Raw genomic sequence first — 24,206 nt, 5'->3', positions numbered from 1 at the left:
ACAAAGCATGCAGCATATGACGCACCGTATTTTCGAAGGATTAGTTTTAACCTACTTCCTTTCTCTCCGAGCGGTCTCTCCGGGCCGTCGATCCCTTAGATAGCAGGGGTGAGGCTCCGTGCGAGCGGATAGCATGCGAACGAATAAGCATAAACAATGAAAAATTAGTGAAATGTTGCTACATAATACGGACTCTTGTAACGCTGACACCCACACGCGCAGCGAACTTGGAGATAGTCTGCTTGCTTGAGAGTATTGTATGCTAGGAGCACCGTATTCGCTCGATTTAGGTACCATTTATTACGTTTACAGGGAGTTAATGTCATCATGCGCGGAAGGCTCCGCCCAGTTCAAGCAGTTGACCTCCTACGTAATTTAAAACTGTATAGAGAGGCATACTTGGATAGATGCTGCAGATTCCTACCTGGTCACACGCCTAACATACTACTCCTGTGAAAATGGTCATGCATGGAATGCAGTAATGCTCGAATATTTCCATGTAATGTTGCCATGACATGACGTCAGCATAGGAAGATTTGTTCTCCAATAACAACTTACCCATCCACAAAAAGCTCAGATGTGCTCGCAGAACAGGTCCATCTCTCGCATTCTGGGTTCCAATCTCTAACTTCGCCGTCTTTCATTGTTACAAGTTTGTAGTAGCACTTATCTGCGCAAGAAAACTGAAATTTAGTTGTGCAGCTTGAAATGCCGGTATCATTTCTTCCCTAAGTGACATATTTTACTTCTATCTTAGGAAGCGAACAAAGGCACCAAGGACAGCATAGGGGAAATTACTGATACTTACTTATTGTATTATAGAAATGATTTTAAAAAATGGAAATGGATCTGGACCAAAAAACTGGCCGTTGGTGGGGCACGAACTCAAGTCTTCGAATTACGCGTGCAATGCTCTTACCAACTCAGCTACCAAGTCGCCGTTTTCCCATCCACTTTCTGGGCAATTTATGTTTACCTACGAAAACTAAACCTGGGAATAGTGGCCAGCGCCATCACTCACAAACATTGGCGGCGGATCTGGAACATCCTTTCTGCTGCAGGCGTCAAGCGTATGTGATCTTTTTGGGTGAAGGAAACTGGTTAATAAACTCACACATGCTACCTGAAGGCATCATTGCTGCCGGATTCGAAGCCTCGCTGTGTAAGGTAATAAGTAGAAGTAATTTCACCTATGCTGTATTTGGTGTCTTTATTACTTCTTATGACGACTAATAAAATTCGGGTTCTGTTTTCCTTGTTCTCGTTCGTTACATAGCGAGGCCTCGAATCGGGCAGCATTGATGCCTTTAGCTAGCATGTGAGAGTTGCGTGCTACTGTGTTGTATTACGTATATGCTACTGTCAACAATCGTTACAATTCACTTATTTTTCATCCCGAGAAAACCGCTGTCGTGGCGTAATATTTTGCACTCGTCGCAATTCCGACAGACGGCATCAGGCGCGCCAGAAATTGGCGTATTGTAGGCACGTGACCACTAAAGGACACGCATGCGCAAAGCCACGTACTGACACCAGGTGGCTGCTTAGTCAGAAAGCATAAAAATGCTGTTTCGCATGCGCTCGAAAATCAGGCAATATTTTGTCCCCCTCCCAACACTCATTCGCATTTTCTCAATCACGTCACCATCGCTACGTTACAAACAACTGACCGATGGCAAAGTAGTTTCTTTACCAACGTTAGCATAAACTTTGGACCGCCTCAAGAAAGCAACCGTACATCTTTCTGAAACCCTCGTTATTTAAAACATTGCGCCTGTTCGTTTTAACCTTGTCACTTTTCTAGAAAACAATATCCTTTTCCCCGAGAAACATTGTTTCCTCCACGTTTCAGTTCATTACTTTCAATTTTCTTTTGTTAGGTAAATCAATGTCATTCGCAGCATATATGCAGGAGGTTCCAGAGCACAGCCGTGTGAGGATCTCGTGCTCTGAAAATGTGAGTTATATAAGCTAACACCAGCAAAGCTATATATATGCATGAGAAACACAAAATAGATATGTTCGCATTCTGAACTGTAAGATAACGAAGAATCGCAATGAATCACAAGCTAAATGGGGAAATATATTTAGAACTTTTCCAGAACATTTCAAAAAAATGAAATTAGGATCCATCGAACCTACTAGTTGGAGTTGATGTGAAAGGAAGCTTCAGTCAAGCCGTGTGTATTAAATCGAGCAAACCTAACTGTGATGCGCGCACTATCGCTTATTTTCGCATTATGTAGCGTGTGAGCTCTTGAAATATTTTTGCGCGTTCATCACAAAGAACAAAACTGAATTTTCCCGCAGGTTTTATGTGTGCGCGTTACAATGCGCACAAGCTATGCCAAGATAACATCAAATCAGGTGCATGCACAGTGTGGCACGTCTACGCAGCAACGTCACGAGGTTGATGTGTGTTTGACGCTTGTAGGGACAATACTGGCGGAAGGTGTATGGGAGCACAGAGCAGTACGACACATATGATGCGACGTTTGATGAATATGCACGTCTGGTGCTACAGTGGCATACGTCTGTTATGGAAGATTGGTCAAGGATGGACCGACACACATACCAACTGACTAAAGAATCAGCTAAGTCTAAAAATCCTTTGAGTACAACGCGCTATTTGATTAAGAGGTCCATGTGTGTTAAGATACCTGTGAGCCGACATTATGTGTCGAGGTTTTATTTAGGATTTTTTTTTATAGTGCTTACTCGCACTACGTTGTCGGGCAGCAACAGCAGCAGGAGGAGCACCCTTTTAACTTTCGCTTCTTCGCGAACTGGGTCTTTAGTATATGTGTTCAAGGAGAACTATTCAGTTTTCATGCGTAGCATTATTTGGCTAGGTTCCCAGGGTCATTTTCGGTTCCGTTCCGTTTGTACTTCGGTTTCACGTACCAGAAACTCTCGTAGCGCCATCTATAGGCCTAAATAGGTGAATTGCTGTGAATACACAAACTTCTGCACTCTTACCGCTATGGACTTGTGGGCGCACAAATCTCTGACGCAGTATTCTGTTATAGAAAGCCTCCAGATGCCAACAGATCCACCCAAAGCCCAAATCATAAAGTTTCATTCAATGATTACGAGAAGGAACTCTGGCGCGGGAGATGCTGGCGGGGTGGATCAGCCAGCATGGGTATGATGGGTAGTTCAACTTTCTAACATGTGAGAGATGTGTTAAACGAGTCACATTTTCAGTTTGCGCAGCGCGTGCCAAACTGTCTGCGCATGTGTTGCATGCAATGTCACTGACTATAAAGTCACTGAAAGAACATTTTATGTTGGACATTTAACACCTTTGTACGTATCTTTCGTACTTCATGTACTAGAGCGTGTCCATTTCTGTTAATGCTTGTGAAATTAATGCTCAATAAAGACGCTCGAGAGTAGGTCAGGATGACTCATTTGAGTGGGTGTCCTTGGGAACATTGAAGGGCAAGGCCCACATCATAGCGTAAAGTTCTCCGGTAGTGGATGTAATAATGCTTGATAATTTGAAAATGATTTGTCCTCCATCGGAAGGTAGGTAGAACGCAGCCGTTGAAATGTCAGTTACTTACTAACACCGTGACCTCAAAAAAAAAAAAAAAGAAAAGAATATTAGTTTTCTCCATAAGGGCGAAGCAATGATTGCGATAGCAACAAGTTAGAATATTACACGATGTGTAAAACTTGTAGCTGTAGAGGCAGTATGAGTAAGCTGTATGAGTAAGCGTAAGCTGACTAAGTAAAAACGAGCTGTTGCGCTAGAGGTCTTCTCTTTGAAACCTGTCATCCGACAATTACATTTATCTTTAGTAAGTAAAGGCAGCGTTCTTCTTAGCGACTTTACCACCACTTTTCCGTATCGGGTATGTTTCCAACCTCTTTCCTAAGCCGATACCGGAGGTAGTGCACAGCCGAAACGAAATTTCATCATTTTCAGTTTTTAGCTGTGTTATTGTTTCGCACTTTCAATATTTAAGTCTGAAAATATTTAAGATAAAAGGCATGCGCGGTCAGTATTTCATGACATTTGTTTGTGGGCAGCCGTTCTTAAACTTCTGAAGAATAATTTTGTCAACAATGTAGGACCTGGTATGAGCAAGTTTAGTGATAGAATGGTGTGGCAATATAGCCCGCATATATCGCATGTCATATTTAATAGCGTGACATCTAGGATACTTATACATAAATTGCTATCGCAATTATTGCTATTGCAATAAAGCTTTATTGGTTACTCATAAGAACGTTTTGAAAGCTCAGACGACATTCTTAGCAAGTTGCTCGCATAACTTTAGAAGTGACACCTACAACTGGCGAATGCCATTACAACTTTAAGTTTTCCATGGATTGCCAAGGGATCTATTGTTATTTACTTTGATTTCAATGCGTCTAGCGGTTTCCAAGCTGCAAGTGATTTAGCCCACCGGTAAGCACGATGAAAAATTCACTTAGCGCAAATTTATTTTTAACTTATGGCGTTTACAATCTACCTAGAACTTGCCTAGCTCACTACGCACCTTTGTCCAACAGACTTTGTTCCTGCTAACTTAATTTTGGCATAGGCAGATGGTGCTCATACAGTGCGTTTTTTTTTATTTTTGGGCAGAAGAACAAGAAATAATGCACTTTTCCACAAAGCACTCCATTAACTCGCTGCTTATTACCATTCTCCAAAATGCAATCTTTAACAAATTTGGGATGCCGTTTATATTTCATTGAGTTATTTCCGCTGGTGCCTTCAATCAAATTTCATTGAACTTCTGCATTTACATACTTTAGCGGATTTACCTCTTCCACAATTGCTCGCAAAAACAGTTTTTCTTTACAAGAATGGCTTGTTTTAATTAATCTGACAACGCAGTGCGTAATGCAAAACAGCGTTAACACGCACTTTGATACGTATATGACGACTCAAAATGATGTACGCGCTGAGACGGCTGTCATGCAGTTCAGAAAAGTTTACCCTCTGGTCTGCTGTAGGAGTGCTTCTCTAATGAATTACCGCAAACATTTGTGGAGAGTGAAATAAACATTATTCCCTGAAGCTTCGGTGATGACTGGTCACCGCTGTTTGTCTCTGTGCTGTGACTATTCACCTTGCTCTGAATAAATATACAAAGGGATCGTTATCACTGCAGCGCACCAAAAGACTAGCTTGTTTATGCTCCCATATGGTCGCACATGTCAAACGCCAGGCTTTTTCTCGACCATTGTTTGAATTCGTCTTGCAGGGTTATGCTATCGCTCTACTTTATGTATTCGAAATAATGCACAGCCGGTAATACAATTCCCTGAACCAAGTGAAATTAAGATAATTCAGATTGAATAACGCACTTACCTTCCGTGATGTGCAGTGAGTCGTACATGGGCCTTACGACAGGCTCAGCGATTGTAGCATACAAGCCGATGATGATAGCAAAAATCAAAACTTTTTGCATTGCTTTTGTTTTCCTGCTTTATAGAACCTGAAGTAGAGGATGCACCTGCAAAACACTGTATGTGATGCATGGTTTACTTCTCCGACCAAAAAAAGCGATATGTTGTTCAGTTTAACATGAGTTAATTGGCACGTCCTTGCCCAAACTATTTGATGTGCAATGTCTTACCGTTTTTGTAATACCCTGAATCCAAGTTTTATTCTTTTTCCACTTCGCGGTGTATTACTAAATATTGTAGAATCACAGAATTTTTTATCCTTGTGCTTTTATTTTCAAATATAATCCGATCTGGCTCAGGGGATATAATTACTGACACCTGTGGCCGTTTACGTTATAGCAGGCTTTCATTTCTTAGCTGGTTGCTCATGCTTCCCATGTACAACATAACTTAAGGAGCGGGTTTTACGACATGCCTATTATTTTTGTTCTATTCGAAGGACTTGCATAACTATAATAAAGTATAGTACTGCGATAATATTGTATTTAAATACTCGGTCTTGATGCGCGGGAGTATTGGTTTCCCTAAACATGCTATTTTTTAGCTGCACCAAATTAAAAATATTGCCTGTTGCAGATAGCACAGTTCTAACCTCTGGCCTAATTACTCGATGAGGAGGCCATTACTTCTACGGAAAATCAAAATGCCTGATTGAATGATTATAATAATCGCGCTAATTAACCTTTCATTGACTTACTTTAGGGCACATATTTCAGATTATAATTTGTAGCTATTGAGCGTGCAAGACATCGGCTTAGAACGAATTCTCGGGACTGCACCAGTTTCTAGATATAAAATTTCAAAGTGTCCGACGAAATGCATCAGTGTTTCAGTTACTTTTGTGGCTGAGTGCATAAAACAATACTTTCTTGAAGTTAGTGAAACAACAGTGCATTTTTACGGTAAATTTGAAGGCGCATATTTCCAAACCGACGCGCTCTCCTCAGAATTAGTTATAAGTCGATATGCCTTGCCTACTCACAAGCTACAAATGGTAATATGAAAGATGTGCCATAGAGTAATTTTATTTACCTAGAGCAATGTACTATGTGGGATAGACTAATAATTTGTATCCTTACCCTTTCAAAAAAAAAAAGAATTTGCTGCAGCGTTTTGAACAAATATGTACAATTAACAGGAAAGGGAAAGCGAGGAGCAGGCTGGCAACTGCCACTGGAAAGGGCGCAACGCCTGCCTACTCTTCAGAAGGCAGGTGACAGCAACACAGAAGTGGAATAACAGAGCGGAAATAAGCATGAGCAAATCGCCTCAAAACAAAAAACATATTCCAGCACTAATAAGTATATATGGAGATAAAGACACAATTTGCTGTAAGGAACGGTCCGCATATAATTGGTTTAAAAAAATTTTGATTCATAAAAACATGCTGCCTCAAATTTTAACAGTAGGGAACTCCAACAAAACGTAGAAAAATACCAAACTAAAATTTTTGGTGCATTCACAATATTCGCGGCATTCACAGTTGTGAATGCTTTTAAATAATGCACCAACCGAGGCAGCGTTTACAGCATCGACAGGTAACACGTTACACTGGGGAAATTGAGGGCGGAAATAGTGAGTACTTGTGAGCGTTATTATGACTGATGTTGGCGTGAGCGTTTCTCATTTCGTTTCATTTTATTTTAATTTCCTTAAGGACCCCAGAAAGAGGTGTTACATAAGCGGTGAAAACATGGGAACAAAGCAAACTTATTGCCACGTAGTGTCACTCCGAAAGATGTCTGGACATATTTTCAGTAAACGGTAACGGACAAGTGATAGTATCGTGAGGGAGGTTGTCTCAATCTTTAGCTGCAGAATAAAAATACATGTGGAAAAGTTCGTGCGCGTGGGTGACCGGGGTAGGGTGATATGTGTGTGGGTGGCGTAATGTAAGTAGCGTTTTAAGCAAGGAATAGTAATAAAAAAAACTTGTGAAAAAGGAACGGCGTGGTCATTCTGCGACGAAAATGAAATGGTTGTATGCCCAATTTTGTGTTTAGGGCTGAACCACTGGTGCCGAATGAATATCAGAGATGAATGAAACGTGTGGCACGATTTTGCGCACGTAAATGTTCATTGGTTCAGCCGTTTGGGGCTGGTTCTGTATGGCTGAGCCATGTTCTATTTGGGGTCGAATGTCTGTTCTGTAAGCAAACGATTACACGTGTTTAGAAGAATGACGAAGGTGACGCGTCAGGAAACCCAATAAGCGGTTTGCCGTTGAAACAAGGTTACCAGCACGTGTGTTCGGTGTCAGGTCATCATTCTGTGTGACACCTATGTATTTGAGAGATGCGACTGCCTCTACGAGATGGTCAGAAACGTTATAGCTACAAATAAAGGGTTATTTACTATGGGGTAAAGGAAACAATCTCACGCTTACATGGATTTAGGGTTAGTAACCACTGGTCACGCAATTCTTTAACGAGGTCAATAACATGCTGCAGGGCAGCTTGGTCGGAGATGTGAGTGACTGGACAATAAGATACGCAATTGCTTGTGAACATGCGGATTTGGCAAGACAACTGTAAATACAAATAAGTAATCTACAAAAAAGAATGCGCCGCCAACCCAACCTGATTGGAGGATAGCGAATGTTATAGGTAGAGGACAAAAAGAACGGTTGTGAAGAACTACTGATTGAAAGCGATTTGTCAAGTATTCTTTAATCCAGGCAAATATATTTGAGTCTGACCTTAAGTGTAATAGCTTTTGCATTTGTCGTTGGTGGGGTACTTTGTCAAATGCTTTAGCATAACCCGGGAAAATAGCGTCAGTCTGTAGGTCGACATTATTATGCTAGTCACAAAGAAACAGGGCTAGTTGTGTCTCACACGAAAATCCTTTTACAGAAGCCATGATGAGAAAGACAAAAAAAATTATTTGAACCGAGGAAATCTAACAATTTGCGAGTAGATGACATGATCCGTAATTTTTCACGGGAAACTTGTTAATGATGTGAGTCACTAGTTTAGTGTCGAATTGTCGTCACCCGAATTTGACTACAGGAACGACCTTCCCCACTTCACAGTTGTTTGGCATATTTCTTGCAGATAGAGACTGTGAAAACAAAAGATGCAAATAAGCGGCAGTGGCATATCTGGTTTTCTTTAGAAGTTTGAAATTAATCTCATCGATAACATGTAGTCGGCGAAGTTTCATCTTTTCTTTTTTGTCAATAATGAAATTCCATCAGAAGAAATTGTGAATGTAGGCGTCGTTGATTCAATCGTACTAGTTAGCGCAAGCAAGGATGACGCGAAGATTCTGCTGTGAAGACTTAAAAGAACGTGGTGTTAAAATCTATTAGCGCATTCAGCGTCCGAGACCTTCATCCAGGTCATTAGTCAGGGTGATAGCATGCGTTGCGCAACGAATAACGGTTTGCCGAAACTTTCTTGGATTGTTTCTGAACGTATTTGGCAAATCAGTGTTAAAAAATAAAGATTTTGCATTGAGTAATGCAGTCAAGCAAGCGCCTTCGACTGCGTATTATCTGTCCCAAGCAATAGGGGAAAGCCCTGCGAAAAAAAGCGCTTCTTTACTGTTATCTGATCTTTTTAACGAGTTTGTGTGCATATTTATGAAGTGTGCTTTTGAGGATAGATTAAGTGCCTCATTTTATGCCTAACTAAACCAGTTCACATAAAGAGGTCCGTCTGCAAGGTAAGTCGGCTTCGAATATCGGGAAAACTTCCCTAAGCTCGACATTGATTGCATTATAATTACCTTTATCGTATAGAGTAATGGGGTGCTTGTGTTCTATACGGCCTTCTGGACAAGAGGAATACTACATGCACAACTTTACGGTCGCTAATGTCTTGGAGGTACGTAAAATGTGATGAGTTTCTAGGAGGAGTAATTATTATTAAGTCTAAAACATTAGTGCTGCCTCTTGAAACGTGAGTTGCTTCTTTAATTTGAGGTGTAAGGTTAAAGTTGAAGCAAAAGGTGGAAAAGTAAGCAATGTGAAAGGGGACAAAGGGAAGCCGATATATCATAACTTGCGCGCAGTGCACAAACGACGGCCGATGATTCTTCCCGCAGCCTCGGCGCGTCCTTCTCAACGGAGAGGTGGCCTTACATATGGTTGATAGCTTTTGTGGAGGTGGAGATACGACGGTCCACTTCCACTTTTCGGGTCACCTTCTTTAAACCATGCCATGCATATGCGGTACAACCACCTTCTTTCTCCTTTAATCGCTGCGTTCACGCTTACCACCCGTTTCCGCTAGTTTTTTTCAGTACATCTTCAGGCACTGATGAAAGTACGTGGATAGGGTAGCCTGAGTCCAGTAGCCGCTCTTTCTGTCTCGAAAAACTTCCCGGCATCCGGTGCGGGCATTTATGCGGGGGCGTCTTTGTTTCCCTAGAGTGATGTTCCCAGCTGCTGTTGGGAATATTGCTACACGCGTGTGGTATTTGATTGTTCGAACGAGGTGCGTGGGCGCCATCACTCGAAAAAAGAGGAGGAAGAACGAACTGGGCTTGCGCTGTGGATCTAACTGGTCAGCCCTGCAACCGCTGTTGTAAATATAAACTGTAAATAGTTGCTCGTCTTGCTGACTCGTCCTTGGCGTAACGTTATGGTGGAGGTGGAACGTTCCCCGTCCTCGCCACGGAGCCCCGAAGCGGCCGCACCGACGTCTCCTCAGGATGCCCCGTCACATTCGAAGTTGGTGAAGCGAGCAATCGCAAACCTATGTTTTGTGACTGCGCTCCGCAAATCAGGCTACGAGACGTGCTCCCTAAAAGGCTGCAAAAAATGCCACTTCTTGCTCTCCACAATTACTCTCTGTGAGTCCCCCTTCGTCAGCACAATCATGGAAAATGGCACGGTCAGGTTGCTGGAAAGCGAACGGATTTGTTGATTGCTCCTATGGCAATACTAGGAGCGCCTTTTTGGGCGCTCTGATCTGGAAATCGGTCTTTGGGAAGGAATCATTTCAATGTAGCCCCGGTGCCCCTTTTCAACCATCTGAACAAGATTGACATATTGGTAGTGCACACCTAACCGTAGTGAACATTTCATTTTTTGGTAGTGTGGTAGCACTCAAAAACGGCCATCTGAAAATGTCATGACATACACATCCCCGAAAACCAGCTATCCACTCGGCTTCTGTGATCAAAGGAGCAATCTGACTCCCATTCCAGCCTACCATAGCTGTAGCTTCAAAATGGCGAGGTCAGTGGCATTTACAACAGTGGAGGAATAGAAATTCATCTTGACATTTTTTTTTCACCTTGCCATACGCTCACGTTGACTATCACTTTGTCGTCAGCCTGTTTTACCTATGTAGCGTTTCCTGAAAACTAATGGAAGGCTGTTAAAGGTCATGCACTGAACTTAGAAAACAAGCTGCTATGCTTCCTTTTACTCTAAAGGTTGAGAACCTTTCCAGTTTCTTTTTGCAGTGTCTACCTACCTCGTTGGGGTCAGAAAAGACGACACTGATATCAGCGCGCTCTTCTATATTCTTTTGTGGTCGTACGAAAGACGACGGATGTAACGAACAACAGCGACCTTTCTCTTCCCTGTTTAGGTGCCTCCTAGAGTTGACGCATCCTCTTAGTGCTGTGCCTGTTCGAGACAAATAGCTAGCCTCGCGAAGACAAATCGCCGCAAACTGGCAATTCGCGTCCATTAAGTGCTAGGTTTAGTTGAACAGGGCGTTGCATAGGCACATATGTGCTATTCTCCTTTTTTTAAAGTTTTGGATATCAATAAGGCATCTGATCATTCTCAGTGTCGCAGAAGGTCACACTAATTGTGTCGGGTCAGTCAGTTACAATATTACAAAAAGAAGCATTAGTAATAAAACACTCTAATCTGTACTGAAGAAAATTTTAAAAAATGATACGATGCCTAAAAATTTTGAACACAACTTTGGATGTGCTCAGGCAGGGCTCTAACTTATCCGAAAATGGATTACTAAGAACACCGGTAATGTAGGCGGGATCCGTGGTGCAAAATCCTAGCTGTGGTAGGATTCAGTTCATGAAAAAATGTGAGCACATCTAAAAAGAACTTTCATCGGCAGTATCTGCTCTTGCACTAAACGGAACACAAAGTGTTTCGATAGACTTTTCACCAAAAAGTCATTAATCAAACAAAAATTGATGTCTTTCGAATCTGTGGAGAAGGCTTTTAAGTGCTAGCATAATTAAACATCTATAGAATTCCGCACTTTCTTGGAGCTTTACTCAACGGAAATTAGCATTAGGTAATTAAAGAATATTAAGGTTGTGCTACAATATGCGGCACACTTCGGCCACGTACCATCGTCCCAATGTTATAAACACAACACCACCTTTGTAAGTTTTAGCACTAAAAGAGCCTTTTACTTCATTTTCTTTATACACTTAAAAGCCTTTTCATGGTTAATATTTTAGCTATTTATTTCCCCTCTTTTAATTTTAGTTGATGAGACTCTCCTTGCGTTTGTAAAGGTAGCACTGATGCCACCAGCACCTTTTGCATGGAAGGTTTTGTATAAAAAAGTACAATAGTATCCTTTTTTGTTATCACGTGAAACCCTAGAGATCAAGTTCTTCCAATACCATTTTCGCACTTGACAGGTAATTTAGCAAGCTGTGGCTTACACCTATCCAAAATGGCTGCTGCTTCAGAGCTGGACCTTGGGGCCTTGACCTCTGGAGCTAGCCGTGTTACTTGAGGTACGACGGAAAGATGTTTTTTTGGTTTTGGCCTCGTAGTTCTTGCGGCTATGGTCCAAGCCCCCAGACATAATACATGACACTCTGAAGATTAACCGCACAGGTATTCGCAACCTAGAATGTAGTCCGCATTTTCCTAAAGTTGCAGCGGAATTATTGTAGTAGGTAGTTAAAGATTCGAAATAAGAGGCTGTAAGACCACGGTGGAACGCTGAGAGGAATGCCGCACCTTGAATTCAACAACCAATGTTCCCATGCCACTGAAGCGCAAAAAGATGGTGCACGCGTCCATGAGGGAAGAAGGCCACTAAAAGACTGTAGTAATTTCTTTAGCTGGGCAATTATTTTTAGTTTTGCGTTTGCAACCGAACGTAAACGCATTATGTACGTAAAGGAATAGCGTCGTCCTCACTGCGCATTCTCGGAACTTTATTCGGTTTCTGCGGTTTACGTGCGCTATGATAACGTACGTTATGTGTAAAGTTTAACGCCCGTAATGTTTATGGACGCTGAGAAATAGCGTTGTCGAACATGGCGGCGCCAATCGCTCCCACTTTAGTGTGAATTCTCGTGATGGCTACGCTCTCACTCGCGTTGATCACCAGTAACTATTGTAATGAGCTTTCGCTTTCCCCAGAACATGCAGCCTGGGAGGAACAACGAGAGACGCTCTGCGCGGGCCAAGGCACTGGCTCGACAGCTGGAAGAGGACCCCGAGGTCCTCTACGCGGACGCCTCGCTTCCCAAGCACGGAACCAGAGCAACGGCGGTAGTCACCCCCATTGATAAACTGGTCACAGGCGCGTCGATACGGACGACGAATACAGCCGAAGCAGAAGAAGTGGCCGTGGCCCTCGCACTCGCACAACCGGGAGTGAGGACCGTGGTCACAGACTCCCAGACCGCCTACGCAAGCTACCGCAAGGGGAACATCTCTCCCACGGCACTAGCGATCCTCACCAAATGCAAATCACCGGGACGGGCCGTTGAGCTCGTGTGGGTCCCGGCTCACTCGCACGTGGAAGGCAACGCACTCGCCGACCACTATGCCCGAGAACTTTCAGTCCGGGCCGAGGACGAGCCAGAGCTACCACACCCCGTGACAAGCTACAAAGAAATCACGCAAATGTACAGAAGCGGCAGATGTAGGCTTCCCCGTCCGCATCCGCAACTCAACCGAATGCAGCAAACGATCGTGCGACGCACGCAAGCGGGGTCGCTAGCGCATCCCGTGCTCTTGCACAAGATGTTCCCAACAGAGCATGACACTTCATGCCCTTTTTGCAGACGGTCAAAAGGCACTCTAACACACAACCTTGCAGAGTGCACTAAGCTCAAGAACCCCCCACCATCCCTACCCCCCACCCTCCCCAGTCCCAACCCCCCCGAGCGATGGGAGACCTTGTTGTCCAGCCCCGACCTACCGACCCAGCTCGCGCTGGCGGCTAGGGGCCAGGAACTGCTGGACGCATATGGGACCTGAGAAGAAGGTTCCACCCCATCTGGTGCCAGCGCGCACCAACCGTCACTAAGGGCTCAGCACAAAAGTTGATTCTCTCTCTCTCTCTCTCGCTTTCTCTAAACTAACCTGAAAGGTTAGTTATGAGCGTATAGCGCGTCCATTTTCTGAGATCGATCGGCGATTCTGGTGCCCGTACGCCTAACGAGGCGCGTGCACGTAGCAACAGCAGGATGGTTACCAATGGATCGTCTTGGCTTGGATACGTTTGGCACGAGGCACCAGATGGCGCCCTGTTTTATAATGTTTTCTTTAAGTTTGCGTTTCCGTAAGGTAAACTAAACGACTTGAAATAGCACGCACCATAACCTCCCGCAAAGGTGCTTACGTTTAACGTGCGTAAGGCGACAAAGGCCATCCTAAAACTGTCCATGATTTATGCAGAAGCAATATGTTCACCATACCTAAATATAAGTGACATTTAAGGCCTGCAAACTCCATTTCTGCAAAGAATAAGCACGAACGAGGCGTGGAAATGGTTATTTAGAACAAATGGCAATCAACACCGTATTATAGTCACGCAAATATCTGTCCAATAAAGAGGAAGAAAATGTAGAAGAATGTACCGAAACCATCATGATCCGCAGGAAAAAAAACTGCACCTGTTAGACAAAACGCACGCTCACACTCGTCAGGCGACATGCCTTACCCGTACCTGTTCAGTGTCTTTCACGATGCGTTGAATAACCTCACGGTGGTGTCCCGAAAAGCTCGAACGTTTTGTCCACTTTACCACAAATATCGGATGTGCTTTTGCTTTGCCGTGTGGAAAACTGTAGGCCCAGCACTTTAAGTACAAGAAGTAGCAAACGCTAGTGCAAATGGTCTTCGGCACTGAATAAATAATCAGCTCACTTTCTAACATTCTGACGTACGCATGTATTGTCTTATCGTTGTTATACTGACGTCAGTTACGATTTTCGAGAATAAGCCAGCACTGACCTTACGGCATTTCATCGCTTCTTTACGTTTCACAGGATGGCCATCTTAGAAATTCGACTGAACTTAAAACTGATATATGCTTTGGGACCGTTCTCCATACCTTAGAAATTATACCGTGGTGATTTTAATTACAGTACTAATCTTATGACGCACGGTTCCTCGAAACGCCGCAGGCAAAAATGCGTGAGAGCAGTAAAGACCGGAAGAAGCATGCAGTACTGTTTCGAGGAACCTATGAGCGGTAATGCGATATTTAAGAAGACGTTTGACCACTCGGAGATAACTATCTGCAGCAAAACGACGGCGCCATTGGTACAGCCACGTATAAGCGGCTCTCTGTAATTCAAAGTACCACAGAATCGCACGTGAAGCGCACCAACACGTAATTTTCTTCAAACATAACGGTCGGTGAGTTTTCCTTCTGTTTCCGTTTATTAACAGCAATACTTCTGTACAAAATGTGGTAGTCGTCCTATGTTTTTTTTTCATAAGTGCACGCGTGGCAACGTGACCATATGGTCGCGTTGTGAGCGAAACTGGTCAGGTCATTCGGACGTATTTGTTCTGTTACCAGCTCGCACAAATTTTATTGATAGATTCTTTCAGGCAGAAATACACTAATATGTAGTTTAGTTAAACTATTATGTAGTAGTTTATTTATGCCTGAAAGAATCTATCTTTCATGCAGAAATATGGACACTTTCAGGCAGAAATTCTCCAAAGCGCCAAAAGTATCTCTCCGCATTCTTTATTTTGGTTTCCCGCTCACTTGGGGTCGATTAAGGGTTCTCCCTCTAACCCTAACGAGGGCGCACACGAGGCCGCGCGAGGACTCACTGACCGCGCCGCCTCAGCAGTCCCTCAGCCCCGCGGGGAACCCTTGCTTACGTTTAATGAGATCACCACGCACTACTATCTGTCAAGACGGGTCTTCCCCCTCCCGCACCCCGCCTTATGTAGGGCGCGGGCGGTTACCCTTCGACTTTTACAAGCCCGTGCGTACCCTAACCTCGCGGTTTTTCATGCCATATACCCCGAAAGATATCCCAGTGCGGACTGCCCTGCCTGTGGACTAAGGGCAACATTGGACCATGTGTTGTGGGAGTGTGAAGCCATCGGCTCCTCCTTCAGCGAGGATAGGTGGGCAGCGCTCTTGGGCAGCCCCGAACTCAACGACCAAACCCTGGCCGTCCAGAGTGCCCGCGATCGGGCCGTCAAGCTCGGCTTGGCGGTCCCTACGTGGGACTAGCCGGGTGGCGCGGGGTCTCCCCTGCGTCTTCTCTGGACCAAAATAAAGTTACTTCACTCACTCACTCACTAACTCACTATGCAGTTTAGTTAAACTACTATGTAGTAGTTTATTTCTGCCTGGGAGAATCTGTCTTTCAGGCAGAAATTTCTTTCAGGTAGAAATATAGATTCTTTCAGGCAGAAATAAACTACTATATAGCTTAGTTAAACTACTATGTAGAAGTTTATTTCTGCCTGAAAGAATCTATCAATAAAATTTGCGCGAGCTGGTTGGTAACAGAAGAAATACGTCCGAATGATCTGACCAGCTTCGGTAGTTTACTTAATTTGCTTATTATATGAGCTTACAGAATAATATGACCATCGAATGATCAAACTATATAAGCGACTGGAGAACAAAAATATAGCCCAGAAATCGTTTATTATATCTCTTGCGGGCCAGATGAATCCGCATTTTTTTACGAATACCCCTGCCCATCACACTATCTTAATTGCTTTGCTTTTCCTGGGGCAGGAATTTTCGATCGGAATTCGAACTCTGGCAAAAAAAAAAGTGCAAGCCCGCATTTACAATACTCACTTGGAAGTAATAGGCGTGCTAAACATTTAAAGCGTAAAGAGCAGATGTTTTACAAATAACTATAAGATTCTTATTTGAATTAAACTCTCCTTTTCAGTCACTCCGAAACTGCTGTAGGTACAGCGGCCTAAGGGAATATTAAATTTCCAGCACTTTGTAAAGTCGATAAAAGTAAAGCTGAAGGAATGAAGGAATTGTTCATTTTGGTGTTGGCAGTTGCTACATGTACTATAATTTGTGGAATAGAATTAGATCAATACGGATCTCTCAAAATAATAAATGGTAAGTGTTGTTGCAAGTTTCAGTGTAAAAAACAAAGATCGTATCACGTGTCCGATCGTGGGATCGAACCTCGGTTCCCCAGCACAAAATCCGGGTGCTCTAATTATTAGGCCACGATGGATCGTATTGTTCATTCTCATTTGTTTGGGCCGAAAAATTCCCTACACTTACATAAAATGATGTTGGGCGCTAGAGTCATCGCGGCTAGTGGCGGATCCATGAACAAAAAATGCGTATTTTTCATTTGCGGCGACATAGCATACACGGTGGTCAAAAATTTTACAATAGGACAAAAATACATAAGAAGCTCACAATACTCACAATAATTGTTGCTCGTACGTGTATTTAGTGATCAGTCTTAACAATCTTCAGAAGAGATCGAATTCCAAATTAGAGCGCCAATAAGTTCGAGTGATCTCTCTTTGCAGATATTTTTTTAAAATTGGGCAGGTTAAAATGATTATTAGCGCAGCATCTCGTTATACGGGTGGGCAATATTCGGTAATATTGGTAAAGTGAGCATCGCAATTCATATCAGATTCAAGAGTGACGCATTGGTATTTGAAATAATTTTATTTGGTGCACATAGATATATCTAGACTTACTCGGAAATTCTAATAATGTGCTACTCTTTTTTCTTAGAAGGTAATATTCCGTACTTTTGTTTTTGTTAATTGTGAGCAGATTGCTGTGAAACCATCTTCGAACATAATTTAACCTCAAATTTATAGTAGCCTCTAGGTCATCCAGTGTGTCGCCTTCACAAATTAATGCTCTATCATGAGCGTTGATTAGAGCTCATCTATATTTACGGATAGATATCAAATCGTTGACATATAAGCTGAACCGAACCGAGGACCGATTGACGACGCCAGCTAGCGCTTTGGCGTGATCGCCGTGGGGATCACACTGCGCAGTAAGATGCGCAAGTGCACATTCACGTGTGCGGCTTTCCCGTACACCAAAAAGGAAAGAAAAATCGCAGTTTTGCCCTAAAGGCGAAGCACCGGCCGCGATTGCAAATTAGTGGATAGCTGTGCGAAGTAAGGATAGTAGATTTAGTGGCCGTATAAACTTGTAAACATTCGCTTACGAAGTAAGATAACAATGATAGAGTGCAGCTAAATTAACAAACATGGTGCCACGCGCGCTCCGGTAGACATGAACACATTTCGCTCGATGAGTGCGGAAACTCGCTGTCAAAATGCTGGAGCAGCAAGCAAATTGACCTTCGCGCATCTCTCGCTTCAACGCGAAGGAAATGTCGAAAGCACAGCGCATACGAAGCTACCGGCACTGCGCACACTCTGCAAATATCGCAGATCGCTTTGAAGATGAGGCCCACGCGGACGCGCACTTTGGCCACGTCGCAGATCGCTTTCGAGACACGCGAGCGCTGGCAACGCGGCCCTACGGCATCCGCCAAAATGCTGTTTCACATGGCGCGATTTTAAAGCGAAAGCTTTACTGGCCGCGAACTTGCTATTTCGCTGTCGTGGTGCTCCGAGGAGGCACATGACGTCACCAACGCGCGCCTCACCGCGAATATTTCTCACTCTCTCGCTCCCTAGTCACTCCTGCGCATGCGCCACTAGTAGCCCCGAGCTGCAGGTGTTTCGCCGCTGCGCGGCGCCGCGCCTTTCCGCCACCGCCGCCGTTTGGTATGACGTCACACCGAGTTCCTCTTCGTTGCACTCGCCTCCGCTCGCTTTGCCAGCTGCATCGCATGCCTGATAACATGTTCGAGGATTGAAAAGGAGAGCTTGCGTGCGCCGTAACCACAGTTGAGGTGGCAGTATGGACGGCGACAATTCTGATAAGCAGGCGGAGGCCTGGAATCTACATCCGAACGAGATGAAGAGGAAATGAATCGCCCAGGAAACATACGAACAGCGCGCCGAACGACTGGCAAGACGCCGCAACATAGCTAGACGACCAGACTAACCTGGACTTGCAATCAAGATTCACCAAGGCTAACCATAATATGCTTTAGCTTTCGCTACGTATATCCTGGCATAGCCAAGCTAAGCCTCTGCCAAGTTTTACTCGGCGACACAGTGAATTCCGTCGCTCGTCGACCGCCGCGACGTCGTGGGCTCTCCGCGAACGAATTCCAACAAGTTGGTCGCGTGGTCGCTGAGTCGCAGCGATCGGCGCGATGTAGAAGGGGCAATGTGTGACGAAACAAAGCGCCGTCAAAATAGGCGCTTTCTTGTTTTACCGCACGTTGGTGGCTCTGTAGAGCAATGTCGCGTGCCAGTTTTTAGTTATATTTTAATAGGGCGTACCCACCCGCGCCTGCGCCTTGGGAGCTTAATAAACATTTTTTTTCTTCCGCTTACGCAATTCGTTTAAAAAGAGAAGCTGCTCGTTATTCAGGTTGGGAGAAGGACGCCGCTTCAACATAAGGCACGTACCCACTTGATCGCCACCGTCGTCAACCTCTTCATCGCTACAAATTGCGCCAGCTGCTTATACATGCATACTCCCCAGTAGCTTGTTCTTCTGAAAAACGAAATACTCAATCAGGAAAAAAGTTGTGGCTTCTACAGTAACAACAAAACTAGAGTGTACTAAACGGAACCACGTCACCGACGCCGCACAATGCCGCACGCTCATACTTGCGGTTTTGTGCGGCGCCTCACTCACCGCATCTGCAAGCTGTCGTAATGTCTCAACGCTTTTAAACGTTAAAAAACGGTGTACTTATTCTGTTGCCGAATAATAATGGGAAAATACAAATATTTGACTAGTTTCCGTGTTGTTTTTATTTAGCGATGCACGCATGGGTACTTCGTGAGTAGGGGGCAACCTTGCGCATCGCTGCGACGGAAATCGCGCTGCCACCAACGCATGTGAAAGCTGTCAGCGAAAATTGCTCTGCGACGTGCACGGCAGAACGATTTTTTTCGCCCCAGTCGCGCCATGTGAAACAGCCTAAAGGCGTCTACTACGGCTGCCGCGATTCGCTTGACCAACACTGTAGTAGGCGCCGCGGTTGCCTCCACTCTTTACGGAGTGGTGGCCGAGGAGGACATAGAGAAGCAGCCGCCGGAGAACGCCCCTCCTCCCTCGCCTCACCCCTCCTTGCCTCGTGTGCGACAAGAGACGGCACGCCCCCGGCCCGCGTTGCTCGCTCGCACACGCTAGATTGAACCGCGTTCGCCGGTTCACCCTAGCAACGCTTTTACTCGCATATACAGCATACGGCACGCGACGACAAATTTATCGTCCTCGGACTTTACAGGGAACCTCACGGCAACGCCGACGCCGGCGACATAAATGCGCCTGGAGTGTCCATATAATTGATATCGCAATAAAAAAGGAAATCAGCACATTTATAGCATTCAATTAAATGCTTCACGAAAGCTTCGGCTCGCATAGACTCCAAGATATGCGTTGGATCGGCCTTATTTGTTGTCTTATGCTACGCGAAATGTGATGCGCAAAAGAAAAAAAAAACAATTGGTAACCTAGGACAACTACGATAACGTTGTGATCTTTTATTATGTCTTTATTTACAGTCTTTCTCTGTCTCTTGCGACTACACGGGTGGTGCCCTCGCGCTGAATTTCAACAGTACCTGTTGAAATGTCGAAAACAATTATTTTGGTGCCCGTTATCTTTCACGATGAATGTATTCCTCAGTGAATCTGTGTGGGCCTGGTCTCGCTGTCATGTGCGTTTCGTGCGTTTATTTTTTTTATCTTGTACTTGATTTGTTGTTCTCGCCCTTCTGTATTTGCGGCTAGAATTTTTGCTGTTTAATATTTTTTCATTTCCTGCCCTACCCATTTTTTTGTGTGAAATCTTATGTACCTAACTTGCACTGCCTCTATAAAAGCAGTGCGTTTTCGAGAAAACTTACAAAATACAACAGGCTTTTGGTATACTCCCTTCTCGATTTTCATACAGGCACGTGCTATTTCCGGAATACAACTATTTGTGACGGTGATTCTTATACGAGCGAGAAACCATGTGAAACGTGGCGGTGCTACGCTAATAAATCGAGAGTTGTAATGCAAGGGTAAGTAAACACAATAAAAAGGTTTATGACAGAGCTGGATATTTCAAACCCATTTCGCAGAAATAGTGCGTACATAAAAAACCAAACCTGCTTCGGCTGTGCACGGCTGCGCGGGCCCTATCTTGAAAGCGACCTGCGATGGGTGCACAGTGTACGAGTGCCGGGAGCTGATGGCTTCGTGTGCGCTGCGTTCTCGCCCCTTAGTTCACGTTGAAGCGATACGCAACACGAAGGTCAATTCGCTCGCTGCTGCTGCCGCCCTTTCTCACTGCCGCGCCGCCGTGCATGGTCGTACGTTCTGGAAACGCCCAATGTGGCCGGCTGTAGGGACACCGTGCAGTTGGTCGAGTACGGTTGCCCGGAGGTTAGAGGGAACGACGATCAGTCGAAATTACCACTCGGAGTGCATGTTCCGGTGATATAAGGTGCCATTTACAATGACGAACAGGCGAAGCGACTGGTCCGACGAGCCAGAATGCAGGCGGTCGATGAGATTCATTTAGAGACATGTCCCGTCGTAGCTCTTCACCAGTGTAACTGAAAGCGGAGAGCGAGAAAATGCCGGTCGGTGTGTCCTCCGTGGGAGCGGTGTGTCCTGTGGGAGCCCACAGTGTACAGTCGCGGTCAAAAATACATGGCCTACGGCACCGGGCGCAGCAGCTTCCGTTCAAACGTGATCACGATGCAGAGTCCGTAACGGCGAAGAGTTAGTTTTTCTTTGTCGTCGGGGTGGGGGGTGGGGGGAGAGGGGGGGGGGTGGGCCCTAGTCACGCGGGCACACTTAACACATATGCTTACCGCTTCGCCGCGCGGATTCCGTGCTCTGCCGGTGGCAGGGTTGTGGGCGACGGGAGGAGTACGTATACAACATGGGAACGCTCTACGTATGCGCTGCGCACCCATAAGCAAGAGCTCCAGTATAAGCTGGAAAATGGATATTGCAGAATTAAGCGAACAAAGTACCATGGTTCATCGGTACGATGAACAATGACACGAGTGTACGTACAGTCTCAAAATTAGGGTTGCCTTGTTACCGCCGACGCTCTGTTTGTTTTCGGCTAGAGCAAAGGTTGTAAGGGGCGAAACTACTCATTAAAGAAAGAAAACTCTGCACATGAGCATCAAGCTATGCTTTCACCTCAGGCACCTATGCCCGCGGTTGTTTCTCTCGAGAGGACGGAAAGTCGCCACGCATACTCACGCTGACATATATTTTGCGCAGCAGCATAGTGTCGCACGTTGATTCTACTAGTTAAGTAAACACGCATACGATCCTGATTTCAGTGTTGCTCAATTTTTCGTGTTATGGCATAATTTAACACACTGTTGTATAGCTTGCATAAAATTTGGTTGAACTGCATAACTGCCGCTTATTTTAATCAACGACACACCAGTTAACAGGATACATACTCTCTTTCACGATTACAGGTGTCCTCCTCCGACGATCTCCTCTGATTATCTCAGCTACCCAGGACCATGGCCTTTATGTTGTGGCAGGAACCCCAAATAATTAACCCCATAGCGCACTGTAAGTTCATCACGCATTATTCCCTTCCTATGCCTTTCCCCCCTAAATTTAAAATGGGACAAGGCAAGGTATATCTGAGGTGGACATCACGGTCCTCTTGTATATGAGACATATCGCTCGTTATCTATGATTCATTAAAGTGTTGTAAGGTTGACATACTAAGACTGCCTAACACAGAATATGCAGCGAACTAGAAATATTGTAGGGCACTCCTTATGCGCACGTAAGAAAAAAAAAATAACTCATAAAATTCACATAGTACGAAACTTGACAGCGAGACCATTGTTTTGTATTTCGTGGGACCACTATAAATCAGGCGAATAATTTCTCTGCATGATTCCTAGTTGCGTGTGTCCAGCTTATGCTTTCGTGCGAGTGGCCGAATATTGCCTCGTGCATTGTGAGCACTTGAGAAACATAAGAGTCGCGTTTCAACAGAGTGCCAGCTGAACCACAGTGGTTGGAAGCTTCAAGCATGGGGAATGACCGACTAAGATAAGGAGTATTTTTTATTTATGCGGTCTGCCTGCATGACAGTTTCGTAGGGGGGTTAAAATACAGGGGGTGATGATGGAAAAATATTCAGCAGTATGAAAAGAATACATCAGTAAATGCAACATTGTTTAAGCCCTGAAATTCGCAATAGCGGAAGACAAACTAACAAAGCACAGCAACATCTAAAAAAAAAAACAGTAGCGTATGTGCAGAGATGAATAACAGAATATTCAAAGAATATGGCTCTCAATACCATTTTCAATACTAAACGCTGCCATAACTTCATTAGGGAACTCATTCCAATCGTTAATCGTGTTACGAAAGAAACGAATACTTAAACACACTGGTACGGCACTGATAAGCTCTAATTTTGTTAGCGTGGGCTCTCCTCGACGAAACGTAATCGGCTCCGTAATGAAGACTGCTTAGTCAATACCAGTTTTACTGTTGTATATATTGTAAAGGAATTTCAATCTTAGGATTTTCCTGCGTGAAGAGAAAGTTTTCCAACCCAACCTTTCCCGTATTCCGAATTCTCTGATAGTAAAATTATAATTTCCTGTTACGAAGCTTGTTGCTTGCTTGTGGACGCGTTCTATTTTGCCTGTGAGGTTTTTAGTGTGCGGATCCCAGGTAACGCATGTATATTCTAGAATAGGCCTGAAGTTTGTTAAATAAAGGTTGCCTTCACTGATGAAGGAGAATGCTTAAAATTTCGCCGGAAAAAGTGAAGAAGACGGTAAGCTTTAGCGCTAATTAAGTTAACATGATTAGACCGGTCAAGCGTTTCAGAAAACGCAACTTCGAGGTATTTAACATGCTCAGTGGTACTGAGTGCAATATTATTTATGCAATAGGAACTGGGGAATTTTCCTTTTCCTTTGTAAACTGCACATGGTAACATCAACCGGTATTTAGAGTAATCTACTGCTGGTTGCACCAGAGAAACACTTTTTCAAGGTCGCCCTGCAAGACAGACATATTGGCATGGCATTTCACTGTACGATACATGACACAGTCGTCGGCATACAGTATAACGGTTGATTTGAAGCCTACTACTAAATCATTGATATAAACTAGAGAGTGCAAGAGAGTAGAGTGTGCGATCAGTAATTACATTGTTCCCTAATTACCTGCCTTGTACTTCAAGAACGAGTGAATAACATGGCGTAGAAAACTTAGAAAATGCAAGAAAGTGTAGCTCACGCATATGAATAACAGCCGAAGAAGAATGGTTCCGGGCCACGAACAAGCAAAAGGGTGCCAGACAATGGCGCCATATTCGGTGTGGGTTCTTGGGACGTGAACTCTTGTAAGTTATTGGAACTTACGTGATCTATGCTAGCCCGAACGAGAGACTGCAGCAAAAGAAGGTCATCATTTTTGTGTTTGACTGTCAGGATGACAGCGAAAGCAGCTCTCTACTTTTAGGGGAACCGCCTTACATGAAATGCGCGATACCTCATGCCCC

General features: G+C 44.4%; 1 long non-coding RNA gene across 1 annotated transcript; it reads right to left on the bottom strand.

Moving 5' to 3' along the window:
- Positions 1 to 594: 594 nt before the first annotated feature.
- Positions 595 to 24,206, bottom strand: LOC142560670 (uncharacterized). The gene is made up of 4 exons (XR_012823406.1): positions 24,067 to 24,206; positions 21,511 to 21,636; positions 5,333 to 5,487; positions 595 to 670 (listed from the first exon to the last, which is right to left on the bottom strand). It is a non-coding gene; the product is annotated as an uncharacterized LOC142560670 (long non-coding RNA).

Source organism: Dermacentor variabilis, chromosome 10 (assembly GCF_050947875.1).
Source record: "Dermacentor variabilis isolate Ectoservices chromosome 10, ASM5094787v1, whole genome shotgun sequence".
Taxonomy (NCBI): domain Eukaryota; kingdom Metazoa; phylum Arthropoda; class Arachnida; order Ixodida; family Ixodidae; genus Dermacentor; species Dermacentor variabilis.
The sequence above is the reverse complement of the archived record's forward strand: the minus strand, read 5'-3'. Positions and strand labels throughout refer to the sequence as shown.